At 44.9% G+C, this 17,554-nt stretch overlaps 1 protein-coding gene and 1 long non-coding RNA gene across 18 annotated transcripts in view; one reads left to right on the forward strand and one right to left on the reverse strand.

The window, feature by feature from the left end:
- Nucleotides 1-17,554, forward strand: part of C7h12orf42 (similar to human chromosome 12 open reading frame 42) — a 189,532-nt gene that overhangs the window by 98,957 nt on the left and 73,021 nt on the right. The window lies entirely within an intron of this gene.
- LOC148004600 (uncharacterized) lies at nucleotides 8,824-15,140 on the reverse strand. Its single transcript, XR_015624563.1, has 6 exons — nucleotides 14,817-15,140; nucleotides 13,002-13,173; nucleotides 11,351-11,500; nucleotides 9,600-9,709; nucleotides 9,303-9,419; nucleotides 8,824-8,913 (listed from the first exon to the last, which is right to left on the reverse strand). It is a non-coding gene; the product is annotated as an uncharacterized LOC148004600 (long non-coding RNA).

Consider the following 17,554-nt stretch of genomic DNA (forward strand, 5'->3'; position numbering starts at 1 on the left):
ACACCACCATGACCAGCCAGAACAACAGCAACTACTACTACTACTACTACTACTACTACACACACACACACAGAGACACACACATACACACATACACACACACACAGAGACACACACACACAAATACACACACAGACACACAGGCGTACACACAGACACACAGACACACGCACACACACAACAACACACACATACACACATACACACACATACACACAGACACACAGACACACACACATGCACACATACACACCCACAGACACACACGCGCGCGCACACAGACAGACACGTGCACACACAGACACACATGCACACACAGAGACACACAACACACACATGCACACACACAGACACACATGCACACACACAGACACACATGCACACACACAGACACGCACACACATACACACAGACACATGCACACACACAGACACACATGCACACACAGAGACACACAACACACACATGCACACACACAGACACACATGCACACACACAGACACACATGCACACACAGAGACACACAACACACACACATGCACACACACAGACACACATGCACACACACAGACACACATGCACACACACAGACACACATGCACACACACAGACACGCACACACATACACGCAGACACATGCAGACACACAGACACACATGCACACACACAGACACACAACACACACATGCACACACACAGACACACATGCACACACACAGACACACATGCACACACACAGACACACACGCACACACACAGACACACACAACTGCACACACACACAGACACAAAACCCCATGGAGTCCATTTAATGTTGGCCAGTTACTCCTGGGCAGAAGCCCGCTCTGGAGTATGGTTGACATCTTACCCAGTGACATCTCATTGGAGGAAACATTTCTCTCCCAGCAAGTAGCTTCTTGGTTAGAGGTGGGGCTTTGTGTCCACTTGCCCTTCTCAGTGCTGGGATTTAGTCTGCATGTGCACCTGTGCAGGTCCTGTGCATGCGGTCAGTCTCTGTGAGTCAGTGCATCAGCCCCGATGTGTCTGGAAAGGAGTCAGTCACCACCTCTGGCTCTCAGAGTGATGTAGAGAAACGGGACTTTTGCACGGTGCAGAATCACTTCTCTAACGATGTAACATGGCGCAGGCGCAAACGGCTGTGACTCAATCGTCCTCACCAACACATGGAATCAGAGTTGGCAAAGAAACACAGACGCCGACTTCCTGAGGCATGAGTTTTGTAATGGAACACTAAAGGGACACACGTGTCCATCAGCGGGAGAGTGGCTTAAATTCATCGTGGAGTATGTCAACAATGGAATGTCGCAGCCGGTTTGAAGCAACAAGTGGAAGCTATCCGCACATGCTCAAGGGTGCACCTGAATGAATGAAGTCAGAGAATCAAGTGTGTGTGGTTTCATGTGATAACCGTGTCCATGGAGGGGATGCGTTTATACACTTCTTTCTAGTTTAAAGATGTCTGAGAGGTAGGAAAAGGAAACATGGTAAAAATACATTCTGGGTCAGGGCTGGATTGAAGGACTTAGTGATGTTTCCAAAACCACAATGCATCCTGTTCTGCTCACAGTCACCAACAGGGTTCAGTTTCACTAACTATTAAATTCTAAGACATTATCCTGGCTCCAAAGCCATCCCTCTCTTCTCTTGGTCTCCATGATTATGTTTCCCTTCCTAGTCTGTTTTCCATTCACTCTTCCAAGCGCACTTCCTTCTTCAGCCCCACTGTCCTGTCTGCCTGAGATGAATGCACCAGGAATGTTGGACTGACGTTTCTCTCAGGTGTCAGCCCCCCTTGTTGAGGACCAGTAGAGCTGGCCTGTGGGACAGCCAGGGGTGATGTCCCCCGAGGAACTCCTGTGGGAAGGACTCATCGGTCACAGTGTACTGAAGGATTAGAACAGTGGGTTTAAATTCTAATTTCAAACACTTTGCGGTGGGAAAAAAGATGGGGTGCTCAAATTCAACCTGCTTATGTTTGTATCACTGCCCTCAGTACGACATTACAAGCCATATTATAACTTCCTATTTGCATAGGAACTTTATTCACATATAAATTATATTTATAAATTATAAATATATCCTAAATGACATAGCTCACTGAATTTAAGTGACATAAATACGTGAATGAAATCAGTAGAAGACATTTTTCACATCTAACTATAATGTTTTCATAATATATTTTTTTTTGTGGTGCTGTGGGCCAAAGCCAGGGAGACACATTGCTGGCATAGCATTCTACCACTAAATTGATAGAATTTTTGACTGAAAGGAGTGTGCATAAGTGCATGTATTCAAACAGTTTAAACCAAATGTATGAAATACTGGAAGGATATGTTTTATACGCTAATTGAAAATAAATAGGTTTGATAACATGCTCTGTAATCTTAACAATGTGGCACTATGTGGAACCAGGGGGATGGCTCAGCAGGTAGAGAGAACTCACTGCTCCTGCCAAGGATAGGGGTTCAGTTTCCAGCACCCACATTTTAGCTCACACTCTCTTTAACTCCAGCTTTAAAAAGATCCATCGCCCTCTTCTGGCCTCCACAGGCACTGCACATAAACGGTGCACAGATACACATTCAGGCCCACACATGTTTTATCATCGTTAATGGTGACTGCAAAGTTGTATTTTTATTATTATGTTTAACCAAATTCCAAATATTCCAGCAAATCTCCTAACAGCCTATCTGACACCATCATCCTTTTACCCTCTCAAGAGGAGGATGAAGACAACTGTTGACTTAGCCGTTTTCCTCAACTGATTAACTCAATGAGCGTTTGTTCATTATCTCTATGTGACAGACTAGAAACTCCGGTGAGGCTAGGGCCAAACGCACCTTACTTTCGATGTATCCCCAGCTCAGGCACACAGTACATACTCACTTGGTGTTTACCCAGTAGCATGTGGGAGAGCTGGGCACTTTCCACAGGATGGAAATGCTCTAAAGGACCTCAGTCACTGCCTTCCCATCACCCCATAGCCAAGCTCCTGGAGTAAACTGGCTTTGACTTGGAAGCTCCCACATCTGCACTGTGTATACATCTGCCTTGGCTATACGTTCTTGTTCTCACTCCCTCCCTTGTCTTGGCTCCCATGCTGGATGGCACTTGCTGTGTTAGAATTTGGAATCAGCCTTGGTTGTTGGTCCCTCCTGGGGCCTGGCTATAGGGAGGGGGACTCTCTCAGTACCTCCTAGGGAGCTGTCCACAGTACCGCTTTCCAGCCCTTGCTTGTCCTTTCCCTGGAGACTTTCTCAACAGCATAGCCCCAGGACAACATTAGTGTTTATGGACAATATTAGTGTTTATGGGAAAACATATTGCTTTCTGGAAAGCGTGTTTCCAAATGATCCCACGTGTCAAATAATTGCCCAATCTATGACCAAAATGAAATAGATATTTTTAAATCGCACGACATTAAAGACCTATAGACAAGCTGTGGGTTAGCAAGGGGAAGAAGGTTCAGTAGAGGTGACTAGCAACCGTTCAGTGCTGTGCGAGCATGTGTTTTCCCACAGCTGGTGTGTAAACGGACATTGGAAAGTGAGCCATGCTGTGGTTGTCCTGAGGACAGCGGGGAATCGGGTAAGTAGAGAGCAGATCATGACCTAGAAAGAAGAGTCATTTTCCCAGCAGGTGTAAGAAAGTCACGTGTGGACTGCGAGGGAGGGGCTTCAGCTCCCTTTATAAGGAAGCAGTTTGAGCAAGTCTTCCTCTCAGTGTGACCTGGTGCTAAGCTCATACTGTGTGTCTCCTGTGACTTCACAAAGGGATTAACTCCTACTGCGGCAGAGGTGGCCTGAGGACAGCTTTATATTTCGGAGTTAAAGAGTGGTTCTGAAGACGTTTAAAAAATGCTGGGTTTTTCCCATATCCGATGTAAAAATAAAGAGAAAGGGAGAAATGTATACTCACCTTGGTAAAGTACAGGCAAAAGCTAGAAAATATGTCCTACAGAAACGATGCGGGGGCCTAGGGAGGCCCCCTAGTGACTCCCCTGTTCTTCTCTGCCTAGGATGGCCACACGTAGAGCTGAGAAGTGCTGCTTTTCTGCTAACCGCACCATGGCAGGATCTGTAAACCCGAGTACCTGACTGGGAGCAGCAGGACTGGATGCTATGATATCCCATGGCAGAGGCAGGAGCAGGAGCAGGCAGGTCGAGACCATAGTTATTAGAACTCTGAGATCAATATTGCTTTGGGTTTCCAACACACACACACACACACACACACACACACACACACACACACACACACACACACACACAGTGTGAAGCTTAAATGGATTTGTAAGGTGTTTTAAAATTCTTACGAGTGAGTTTTCGTGAGAGAAATATACACCAGACATTCCTTTAGGTGTACGGCAGTGAACAAAATAGAGGATTCTCATTTCACAGAGCCCTTCGATCCAGTATGGAAACTGGAAAATAAACAAGCTAATTAAAATCTACTAAGTACTATGGAGGAAAAGCATGATGAAAGAATATGGCCTCTTACCAGTTGACAGTTTATTAAACGGGGTTCCCATTTTAAACAAAGGGCTGTGGAAATGACTGAGTTGGCAAAGTGCTTGCTACACAAGAATGAGAGTCTGAATTTAGGTCTCTAGTGGACACACAAAACTCTGGGGGCAGCGGTGTACACCTGTGGTCCCAGTGCTGGGAAGGACAGAAGAGGTAGGAGGGCTCGAGTCAAGCAGAATTAGTGATCTAGAGGGTCAGTGTGAGGTCATTTCTCTGAACATGAGGCAGGGGGCAATTGAGGGAGACACTCAATACACACACACACACACACACACACACACACACAAGCAAATATAGCCCATACACAGGAAAGACTGAATGAAACATATTAAGCAGTTCACAGTATTATTGCGCGAGAGCCAGGACATCAGAGCCAGGGTTGGGATTCTAGGAGGAATGTTCTGATAACCATGGTCTCATACTGCCCGTTCCCAGCACTACCTCTGCCATGGGGTATCACAGCTCCCTCTCCTGCTGCTGGTGGCTAGGTACTCGGGTTTTCAGATTCTGCCATAGCATGGCTGACAGAAACATACAAGGAACCCCCTAAGTTTTAGCATGTGTTACTGGTTTTCAAGTCTGTCTGCTAGCTCCAGTGTCTGGGCATTGGCCATAGTCACTGCACAGATCTTATTTAAGATTCTGTGTTAAAGCTAACACACAAACATACAACAGACTTGTAGGGCTTAAAACCAGCGCCTAAAGAGTTAATTGTTTCTGTATCATCCATCGATGAACAGTTTGAACAGAAATAAAACAATTCCATTTAATCCCGTCATGTGAAAGTTGTAAAATATGAATAAATTTAGCTAGAGCAATGAAATATTTGAACATTGGAAAGTACCTACACTTCTGGGACAGCCTAAACAAGTGGGACGCTTCATATGTTCATGGATCAAAAGATTAAACCAGGGCTTACATGACAATATCTAAAGTGGCCTACAAATTCAATATCTATCAAAATCCCAAAGGAGATTTTTTTCCCTCCCAAACCTTAAAATTCACATGAATTTCAAGATATCTCTGAAAGTCAAAACAACCTGGAAGGCAAAATAGAAAATTTAGAGACTTGAAAACATTTCATGAAGTTTTACTGATTTCAGAATGAATCTGATGCCACTATGATCAAAATAGAGTGGCACCGGCATAAAAGTAGACCCAGAACAAGGGGACAGCTTAGAGGACCCCGATGGAAACACATGCAGCCAATGGATTTTTTCAAGAAGGGTATTGAGGTGACTCACTGAGTGGAAAAGAGAGTGTTTTAAATACGTTCTAGGCAAACTGGACATCCACCTACAATGAGATGAAATTGTATACTTACCTTTATCACACTCAAAATAGAAGATTTAAATGTCACAGCTAAAATTACGAAGCTTCCAGAAAGAAAGGAAATACTCAATGACCTTATACTGGTTTCTCAAAAATGAGGTCAGGAAAGCGTCTGTGGAGGAAGAGTGAGATGTTGCCGGTTCTCCTGATCCTGACTTCCGGAAGACAGAGACCCATTTCTTCTACTCTCGTTTGGCATCTTCACTGGGAGGGAAGACCCTACATCGAGAAATGGAGAGCAGAGTCGTGTTAGAGCTGACAACAGTATGATACTTAGCATAAAGTCCAGTCTTATTCCACACTTCCTGGTTTAGGAGAGGCGACCTGAAGCATTTTACTCTGCCTGGCTTGTCCCCAACCCAAACCTTGCCCTCTGCTGCCCACCTCAGCCATGGGAAGAGCCTGGTCCTCCCTGGGCTCAGCTTCCTTCCCCACTTGTCTGTCCTGGTCCAGCAGGAGAGATTTAGAGTAGATGAAGTAATCCCTCTGGCAAGTTTCCAGATGAAGAACCAGCCTGCCTCCATTTTTGGCTTGAAAGCCATCTTAGAGTAAAGACAAACTAGGTTCGTTCCTGTTGAGGATTAAACGTCTGTTTCTCAAGGATTGGGCTATGCCCCACCTGTAACCTTAACTACCAATGGTTCTGTACCGCCTGTTCCAGGAATGGCAATCATGCCTTTGTTTCAAAAAGTTGTTTATAGCCATCTTGCAACCCTACCTGTGTTTCAAAATGTTACCTGACCACCTATGACTCCCTTGTTATGACTAGGACTACCTTGTTATGTCCACTTTGCAACTACGTCTTTGATTCAAGAGGTCATCACGACTAAGTTGTTTGTTCTGCTCCCGTAACCATGCCTGTTTCCCCACCAAACCCTTCAATTCGGAACCCCCTTACCCCTATAAAAGCCTTGTCTCCCTCACATCCAATGCTGAGCTCTTGACTCCCTCCTTAGGGGGAGGCAGCCTGTGTATACGGATAAAAAGGATTGCTTTAATTAATCTCTTGCTTTAATGAATCTGGCTATGGTGGTCTGGGTTGTGGGTCTTTCTCCTTCCATGTTCTGGATGAGCACAGCCTGAGCAACCACCCAGTAGAACTGCTAACTCCTCTCCTCAGGACCAGGAGCTCGCTCTGGCCCTGGGGATGGATAACCTAGACTCTGAAGACTGGGTCGATTCTCGATTCTTGTTTACCTTCAGGGAGTGAGTGTGTGTGCAAGCACACGTGTGAGGGCGTCTGCCAGACACCCCAGTCTGCATACAGCTTATTGATGGCACGGGGATGGGTCCAGATGCTCCTTCATGCAAAGCAGAAGAGAGTAAAAGGAAGTTAATGTTGCTTCTCTTTTGCTGAGGATAGACCAGGTTACCTTTAGTTCCAGAATGATGACTAATGCGACACCTTTATATACTCAAAGCCTTTCTGAGTTATCCAAAAGCAATGCATGCGGCCCCACATCCTTCTCAAGTTAGTTCAGCTGGGATCTCACTTCCTGCATCCTCTTGAGATGTGGGAACACATTTGGGCTCCTACTGAAGGGTGGGACTGTGGTTCAGTAGGGCCATTTGGCACGACTTCTTGGAGGTAGAAGATGTAACCCATGAGGAATTTTTCTAAATAATTGAGGTTCTGCTGGCTAGGATGCTGGCCTCATCTTTAGGATGTCTTCCTATGGTGGAGGACCTGGTGTCAACACTCTATGGCCCAAGTGAGTCTTTCAGAAATTGTTCACCTCCCACAGGCCGCAGCAGAAACAACAGATGGAGTGCTGTTTCAGTCTGCTTCATGGGTCTTTTTAGCAACCCAGCCTGTGCTGCAGGGGCTACGCTTTCGGTCCAGGTAGCCCCAGCATCACAGAATGTTCTGCAATGACTTCATGACTGGAGATCAGAGGCTCACATTACAGGTGACCCAGGAAGACTACTGTTGGCTGATGTTTTGGAATACTTAACTAAATCTGGCACCTTCCTTTCCCCACATGGACATGATGCTGACCAAACATTTTAAAGCTTTCTGGTTAAGGACAAGATTTGAATTCAGGCTATCTAGTCTCTGAGTCTGTTTCCATAATCAACATTCTTAACTAGTTATTCAGTTTCTACCCATGAGAGCTAGGGCCACCTGAACATAGGTGCCAGTAACCTCAGTATACCACTGCTCAGTAACCTAGAATACAAGAAAGAACTCAGTAGCAAACTTGCTATGGGATAGAATCGGCCTTTGGCTATCTGTCAAGCCTGGACCTTAGACTGTTTCTTCCTGTTGATTTAGGAAGAGATTGTCTTACTCTCTATGCTTCAACACATGCAAATCTATGTCATGAAAACATCGGTTTCACAAGGGTCAGGGTGGGGTCCCAGAGAGTCAGATGTGACTCCAGTCATGTGCTCCCAAGGGTGTTAGAGGCTGTCACCCCCTTATTTCATTAATATCTTCTTTATTTGGATTCCGTTTTGTGGGGCTCGTCCCTTTTGACCCCAGTGACTGGCACATGGCTGCCTTTTGTTGTTTGTTTGGGAAGTAGCTGAGTCAGTGCTTCTGAGAGTCTCTCTACATTGATCACCAAACACTGGTTTTTAGTAGCGTACAGATGGCCTGTAAGGCAAGCTTCCCTCAAGCTGATTGATATATTGATCAGGGAAAGGTCTTTCTGTGAAGCTCAGGTTTGCTTAGGACTTGTGGTTGTTCTCCTGCGTCCTGAGGGCTAGGATTAAAAATGCACACCACCATGCCTGCCTCCAAGTTTTCACGTCTGCTTTCAAAGGAGAAACAGAGATAAATTACAGTCAGACAAATTTCACAGTAACAAGATTTTTAAAAAAAGATTTTTAATCTTGCTAGGCAAGCGGAATTTAGAACGCGAGTAAACAAACATTGATCATTCTTATGAAACCGGGCAAGAACTCTCTAATAGAGGAGATGACACGGGACAATTTATTATAAGAATTTAAACGCTTTATTGCACATTAGATGGATGGATGGTGGGTGCTGATCTACCTGAGTAGCTTTTATACGCCATGAATGGGTTACCTATAAAACAAGAATGAGCACATCTCAAGGAAGAACATATTTGGATCTACCACTCATCATATGTATAATTATTGTTTAACAATATTATGAAGGGCCGATGATGAGATGCAGGTGTTTAAACACGGAGCGCCAATAGATTTGACACGGCATTCAGTGCAGGCGTATACACTCTTTAAAGGCTCTATTCACCTCGGAGGACAATAAAATGCCACACAATGGTAAGAGTGTTTGCTAAAAACATGAAGTGACTGGGTAATTTTTTTCAAATGGGCTATTTTATACAGCACTAAGTGTTTCTTAACTTACTAGTCTCCGTACACTCTACATTTTGGGATGGAAAGGGAAATCTCTCAGCCGTGTGGGAAAGCCGAGCCCTCTGGAGATCTTACGCTATCTCTGAGGTCGGATGATGTGCCTTGTTTAGTTCCGAGCAAGTGGACTGCCGAGTGATGGCCTGCCGCGTTGATGGGCATTTTTGGAGAAGATGCAGCCTAACCTCTCGGTCCCTGGAAGAGGAAATAGAGGCTGGGATTTCTCAGTTCACTCTGAGGAGCCGACTCCACAGTTGAACTTGTGGCGTCCCCTAAGTTTTATTAGGATCTTCCCACCATGGCACCTGGCAAATGCGGGGCTTTACATGAACTTCCGAGCCCACAGGTTGCACAGGTCTAGTTCCTAGGCCTCACCAAGTAGGTTCTGCGTCGTTCAACCTAATTGGATGGAGCTGCCCGTCTTCCATCTCTGATTGGTTAATGCTTCCTTTAGCCCATGCATGCTGATTCATCGCCAGTTTTTCCTGGAATACCCGAGTAGAAGTCGGGAAGGAGAGGAAAGAGCCCATGTCTGCTAAATATGCTGTGTGTTTTTACATGCACATACCTTTATATAAATTATCAGTCTTATACTCTAGACAGTGACAGGTAATACCATGTAAGATTAAATATCTTTAAAGGGAAAACGTTGAAGACTTATGCACTGGCAGTTTTCTTAGTGCCTGGCATACAGACCACTTAAATCTCACTGAGCGAGGAATGAATGAATGAATGAATGAATGCATGCATGCTAGGATTTAACATTGATCTAAGTCATTATCAAAGCCCTGCTATTAGCTGCTCTTTTGTATTTTCTAGGTTCGGGAGGGAATACATTCACTTCCTTTGTCACTCATCATTGTCACTCACTGTTTAACAAATACATTTGCTTGTGACAGCATCTAAGTCTCCCGGGGTTTTAGCACGTACACATAGCTGTTACCTCGGGGTTTTGTTTTTATGATTTGGTGTGTGTGTGTGTGTGTGTGTGTGTGTGTGTGTGTGTGTGTGTGTGTGTGTGTGTTTGCCTGCCTGTCTGTCATGGATGTAGGTGACTGTAGGGGCCAGAAGAGGGCAGTGAATCCCTTGGAGCAGGATTTACTGGCCTTCATGAACTGCCTGAAGTGGATGCTAGGAACTGAACTAAGGTCCTCAGGAAGCAATGTAAGAGTTTTTAACTGCTGAGCCATCTCCCCAGCCCAGCCCAGCCCAGCCCAGCCCAGGCCAGGCCAGCCCAGGCCAGGCCAGCCCAGCCCAGGCCAGCCCAGCCCAGCCCAGGCCAGCCCAGCCCAGGCCAGCCCAGCCCAGGCCAGCCCAGGCCAGCCCAGCCCAGGCCAGCCCAGGCCAGCCCAGACCAGCCCAGGCCAGCCCAGGCCAGCCCAGGCCAGCCAGGCCAGCCCAGCCCAGCCCAGCCCAGCCCAGCCCACTCAGCTCAGCTTAGGATATTTTTATTTTTAAGAACAGAAATGACGTGCTCATACAATTAATTGTTGGTGTTATCACTGGAAGGTTAGAACAGCCACAGTGCCTTAATAGAGTGCCATGAGCAGAGCACCTCCTGAAGCCTGCTGTCCAGGTCCTGCTCTCTCACACCGCGGCTTTCAAACACTTCTGGTGCCCCCCCCCCCATCTGTGAAATGTTCGCTGCACTCAGATGTTTATTTAAATGACTTTCACGGATGTTGGTTTTAGTGGTTTAGTTGATTTTAGTTGGCTCAGTGGTGATCTCTCACAGTGCTCTGGGGAAAGGTCTCATCATTGACAGGACTTCATTTTATTCCAGATAAACAGCTTCTCAAGACTACTTTCCTTGAGTTATAGGAGAGGAAAGTTCAATTCCAAAGCAGTTAAGCAGGGACATCCTCTTCAGAGGATGAACCTTGGTTGTAGTTTACAGCCATACCCTCAGTGATACGGTCCTTTATTCATTGATCCACCCAGTTAAAAAATACGTGTATATAAAATATCTGTATATTTATGTATTAATTATATTTTAAAATTCAATTAAAATAAATATGTATATAGCTATTTTCATACACATTAGTAATTATATGAAATTGAACCCATGAAATACAATTCAGTGTTTATCAGGAAAACATCTATAGTTTTTACACATAAAGAGATACCTGCATCGAGGTTGATTTGGTGAAGCATTCTTTTCGAATGTAAAAAAAAGTCAGAAACAACTTCCGCACTTGTCAGCAAGGAGCACTTTGACTGCTGTGTAATCCTGTATGGCTTTAATGAGTCAGGATGCTGCAACCACACGGGCACATCTGTAGGGGGAGGCAAGCTGGAGAGGATCACAATGTAGTGTAGTATTGTGTATCACAGTGTGACCCGGCGATGTGCAGGTGTGTATTCATCGTGTTGAGCTTTCCAGTGGCCTCTGAAGAGTGAGACGCGTTCTTGCTTGGATGCATTTAGCCACACTTGCCTCTTTATTAGGTTAATCAAGTGATGGATAGAGGAAAGGATTCTAGGATGCTTAGTGGCTGCTGTGGAATGGATAGGATTTACTAATGTACAGGCAAGGTGGGAAGAATTGTGCGTGAGTGGGCTGCGTGCGTGCGTGTGTGTACACTAGAACTAGAATAGAGTTGTGGGGATACAGATCTTTTGGAGAGATAGGGACAGGCAGCGGGCACAAGAACAGACCTTAGGAAGGAAGGTGAAAGGTACAGAGTGTCAATAATCCCAGTGTACATTCCTCGAGGTGACCCTTCTTGTGTGACTTCAGTAAAACCTTGATTTGCTTCCCAGCCAGCTTTTGAAAGTGAGCTTGGTTTTGTGAGGGTCACCCATACTCCTTAGGGTCACGCAGAGACAACAATATGTGTTCTGCTATGTCTATAGGAAAGAGTACATGTAATTCTAACACCTATGCCTCAGAACCCCACGAGAACACCTAGGAACGCTTCCACTTTTAATTATCTTGAGGGTGGTACAACCTGAGCCCTGAGTATGCTTTAGGATTTTAGAGTGAACAGTTACCACTTTTATAATTAAGACATGAAATTATATATATATATATTCAAATAATATAGTTTGTATTATAAATTGAATAGCAACATTCCTGTAAGGTAGAGTTGCTGTGTGAAATAGTAAGTTACATGGTCTTAAATACATATACTTTTGAGACACCTGCTTCGGGGGCCCAATTTAAGTCACCATCGCAGCATGGTAAGGTCTTGGCAGGGAAAGAGTACATGGACCACAGGGGGGTTCTAGCCATGTGTTGGAGCAGCTAGCTTACTTCATCTCGATAGCTCTTGGGAGAGCATCCGAGACGACCTTCCCCTTTCTGGCTGGCAGCCTAGGCATCAGGGCCTCTCTGATGTCTAGAAAGTCTAACCTGAGACAGTGTTAAAGGTTACAAAACAGATACTGACATTGGGTCTGGAAGATGGCCACTGCGTCCTTCCACTGGAGGTTGCTTCCCAGTGGGAAATGTCCTCCTCACATGGGAAGGGGTTGGTGTAGGACTCAAGTTGAAGAAGAGAGGTAAGAAAACAAAACAAAAGCCAAAGCATCCTGGAAAATGGTCTTGGAGCTAAGATGCCAAGATGTAACAATTTTCCCCCATCAATTTCAGTTCAAGAGAGAGCAAAATAACAGATTGGCTGGGGATACTGACTTAGAGGTGTGGCAAAAAAAATGAGTGTTTTGTCCTGACCTCCAGTGTGACAGACTTCCCCTGGACAACCCGAGTAATGCTTTGAAATCCAGATCTCCTGGGAGCATGGGGCTGACAAGCACTTTTCCTGATAAACTTACTTTAGGGCAAAATGAAGGTGGGAAACAGTTGCTGTCTGTAGACTCCAAGAGACACAGTGGAGAGAGTTTCAGGTCAGAAACTCCCTGCTTCCCTGCATTCTTCAGTCAGATGGCCCTCTGCTGTGTGGGCTGCAGGAGTGGGGTGCAGAAAGGCTTCTTTTGCAGGACAAAACTGGAAGAGTATGTTTTTCAAAGAAAGCAAATGCATTTTTAGGGGAGAATTAGGAGGTTTGATATGCAAGTCAGCACCTTCAAGTGATGGCCTTTCATTGTAGCTTTCAGAAGAGCCCAGGCTAGCCCACCTCTGAAATGAAGTCAGTTGGTTTATACACTTCCCTTCTACCAAGCTCACCCTCATTGTGGGAAGCCCTGAGCTCTTTAAAAGGAGACTCTCTTGTACACAAAGACAGAAGTGACTCATCAATTTTGTTCAGCGTATCAAGGACTTGCAGGATTCAAGGAAAACCAATCATACCAAAGAGAAGAACTAAGAGAATCCAACAGAGAAAATGTCAACGGTGAACACCGACAGCATTCAGAAACCAGGAGAAAAACTCCACTCTGAGAAGACATCTAATTAGTACACTGGGGGATTCTGAGAAGAAGCCAGAGGCTAAGAACAGCTGTGTCCTTTAAAAGGAGGCAATCAGCAAGCCGGGGGAGCTCATGGAATGAAGATGTGATTGTTGGAAGCAAAAAATGTTGTAGACAATGAAGGAAAATTGTAGAAAACCTGCCAAAGTGGAAGGCAAAATGACAAAACTATTTTAAAAAAAAAGCAAGAGAAAAGTTACCTGGGATGAGTAGAAAATTGAACATGGCAAATGTGTCCCCAAAAGAGCTACAGGGTGAATCTGGTTTGGGAGATCAATGCTCTGAGGCAGGATAGTGGACAAGAAAAATTAAGAAGACACAGGAAGAGGACCCATCCTCTTACCTTGGAGCCTGATCATCTCCTGCCAGCCACAAGGCAAGCATTCTTGCCCGATTGACATTTGCTCTGAAGGTTGCCTTGATAGAACCATTGCCCCATGTATTCAATTTTAATCAAATGTTTGGATGATTTATTTCATTCATATATTGTGTGCATGTCTATGTGTGTATGTGAATGGCGTGTGCATGTGTGTTCTGTGCTCACCTACGGTGGCCAGAAGGGGCAACACGTGTTCCTCTCGCTATTTCTTTGAGGCAGGTTCTTTCCTTTAGCCTGGTGCTCCGTGTTGGAAGCCAGAAAGCCCTAGCAATCCTCTTGACCCCTCCCCGCTTGGAGTTGGGGACACAGGTTGTGTGGGATCTCTGACTTGTTGCGGGGGACTGGGATCCAAACTCTGGACCTTGGTATTACAGAGCCACCTCTTCAACTCCTTTTAAATAAGAACGCTAAGTTAAAACGAATCATACTTAAGTGTAAGCAAATATTGCCTTAGTACTACCTAGATTTTTCTGGAAATCTTATAAACTAGACTATCAACTTTTCATTTTTAGTAGAGACACTCTGGTGTCTAAGTATTGGAGCCCAGGCCTCTACTCTATCAGTATGATCCTAAACAGTGCCCCTCAGAAGTCATGGTTTCCTTAAACTCGCTCAGCAACCCTTGAAATTCAACTTCAGAATCACCCATATCAGCATGTACGGCAGTTGTAAAGACAACCGAGCGCGAGTCGTTCTTGAGAAAGCCGAGCTCACATGCTGTGGCAAAGCTGCATCCATACTGCTATTCTTTCGGTTAATTCCTATGTTTGGATCTCTTAAAACATCTCCCTAACAAATTCAAACGCTGCTGCTGCCTCTGTAGCACAGACTGCTTTCCTTACCGTGGTCAAAAATCCTGGCTTTCCCTGGGAGAAGAGCTCCTCCGGCGGCTGCAGAGGCAGTGTAGAGCCGTGCCTGTAGACTCTACCATTGCGGCGGGCTTCTTACGGACAGGACTATGAAGACGTAAACTTTTGGGTGGGTGGGGGAGCCACTCACAGGCCCAGAATCTCGGGACCCCGATTCTTCCATCGCTGAGCTTGAAGTCATTCCCTCCCTATTCTCCTCATCTCAGGTGAAACCGTGGGATCTATTTTGGACAATTTATTTTGTTGCTGCTGTTTTTGTTGCCTACATTACTCTAGACTGTCGCCGGGCCTGTTGGCACAGGTCTGCAATCTCAGCTACTCCGAGGCTGATTCCGATCTACATACGAGATCTTATCACTAGGTAAGAGCGATTGCTTTACCTCGTCCTTTCCAACGCGTGTTATCTTCCATTGCCTTTCTTCTTTAACCCCACTATGATGGGCAGGGCTCTTCTAATACTGATAGATGCGAGAGCTTGTCTTGTTCCAAAATGTAGAGCTATCAGTCTTTTAATTCGGAGCATAATGTTAGTTGTGGATATATCATGAAGTTTTCATTATGTAAAGGCCACTAGTCTTAGCTTTCTTGAGCGTTCATTACCAGGAAAGTTCATTGAATCGTTAGATACATTAGTTTGGGTTCTACTGAGATAATCATCTTAAATGAATTAATATATTACATCACCGCCCCCCCACCCCCAACATTGAACCGTCCTTGAATTCTAAGAATAAATTCCACTTGGTCATAACACATGATTATCATCATGTACTATTGAGTTCAGTTCCCCAGATCTTTGTTGAGGATTTTTGAGCCTTTATTTCTTGGGGGTATTGGTCTGTAATTTTCCTGTGGCCTCTAAGATTGGCTTTGTTAGTAGAAAGATACTGGTAACACACCTCATGGTAACACACCTCATCTTATTCAGAGTTGACATTTTATTTGCAGAAATTGTGTGTGTGTGTGTGTGTGTGTGTGTGTGTGTGTGTGTGTGTGTGTGTGTGTACATGTGGACACTAGAGAACAGCTTCAGGTATTGGTTTCATTTCTTACTTTTGTTTTTGTTTTGTTTGAGATTTAGTCTCTCACTAGCGAGAGCTTGCCGACTAGGTTAAGATGGCTGACTATCTCTGCTTCCTGATTTCTGGGTTTAACATGCTCAGCAATTTCACATGGCTTCTCAGAGTTGAACTTAAGGCCCTCATGATGGTAAGGCAAACTCTTCACTCCATGAGCCATATCCTCACTGCACTGTAGAACTCAGGGCTCTCCATTCAATGCAGATGATGGTTTCCTCTCATTCCTAATAGCTACTGTTAGGTGCAATTGCTGTATCTGTAAAAAAAAAAATGGACATAATACACTGTTTCATAGAATGTGTAGCATGCATCCAATGTGTTGATGTAAACCCCAATTCAGTGGGGGTAGAGACCACCATCAACTTGTGAAGTAGTTGAGCAGAAGGGCTAAGGTAGTGTGGTTCTCAAATTGTGGGTCACAACACCTTTGGTGGCTCTGGGTCAAATGACCTTTTCACAGGGTCCCACATCAGAAATCCTGCATATCAGATATTTATATCGTGATTTGTAACAGTAGCAAGATTACAGCTATGAAGTAGCAACTAACTTAATTTTAGGGTTGGGGCCAGCACAACCTGAGGAACTGGATTAAAGGGTTGTTGTATTGAGGACCTTGGCTGAGGCTGAGGATTCTGGGATATGAAGCACTGTCTGTCTGCTCCCCTTTTCAGGTTTGTGCCTGTTAGTACCAACTCTCTTGTCCTCTGGTATTGCTGCCTCATTAGCTCCATAAACTCAATCCCCACGAATCTCTAAGGGGCCTTCTAGTCTCACACGATTTCCACTTCCCAAGAAGACAGTTTCCCAATAAATGGGAACGTAGTCAGAAGCAGCTGAAACATCCACATACAGTTTAAAACACAATCTCCTGCTCTAGATCTCTCATGTAATTGTGAAGGGATCATTCATTTTTTTAAAAGTTTTATTGGAAATAGATTCTTCTCTCATACAATACATCTCGATCACAGTTTCTCCTCCTCCTACTCCTCCCAACTTCCCCCACCTTCCCACTCCCCCAGATCCACTTCCCCTCTGTATCCTCTTCAGGAAAGAGCAGGCCTCCAAGATACAGCCAAACAGGACACTGTAAGACAAAATAAGGCAAGGCAAAAGCCCTCAGATCCAGGCTGTGCAGGGCAACTCAACAGGAGGAAAGGAAGCCTAAGACCAGGCAAGAGACACACTGGCCTCCACTGTTAGGAGTCCCACAAAACACCCAGCTGACAGTTCTATGCTCTGGTGCAGCCATGCAGGCCTCATGCTTGTCACTTCAGTTAGAGGGCATGGAGAACGTTTCCCACCAAATCCACTAAGCAGGGCTCACAGAGACTGAAGCAGAATCACTATTTCTGATACTTCTAAGGTGAGAAGACAGAGGCAAAGAAAAGGAAACTCAGGCAGTTTGCTCTTGGTAGAGTCAGGATTCACCCTGTGCTGTGGTCGCCATAGAGGTCGACTTTCTAAACCGAGAATCCCTATTGATAAAGGTTGTTGTTGCTATTGTGCCTTGATACTGTCTTACCTTTCTTTAAATCAAATCATCTACATCTCTAAGGCTCAGGAAATGAGTTTTTGGTCTTTATTTAAAAATACCTAATTTCTGCCTCTATTTTGACTTTGTAAATTTTTTCAGTC

This window comes from Rattus norvegicus, chromosome 7 (assembly GCF_021556685.1).
Source record: "Rattus norvegicus strain SHRSP/BbbUtx chromosome 7, alternate assembly SHRSP_T2T, whole genome shotgun sequence".
NCBI lineage: Eukaryota > Metazoa > Chordata > Mammalia > Rodentia > Muridae > Rattus > Rattus norvegicus.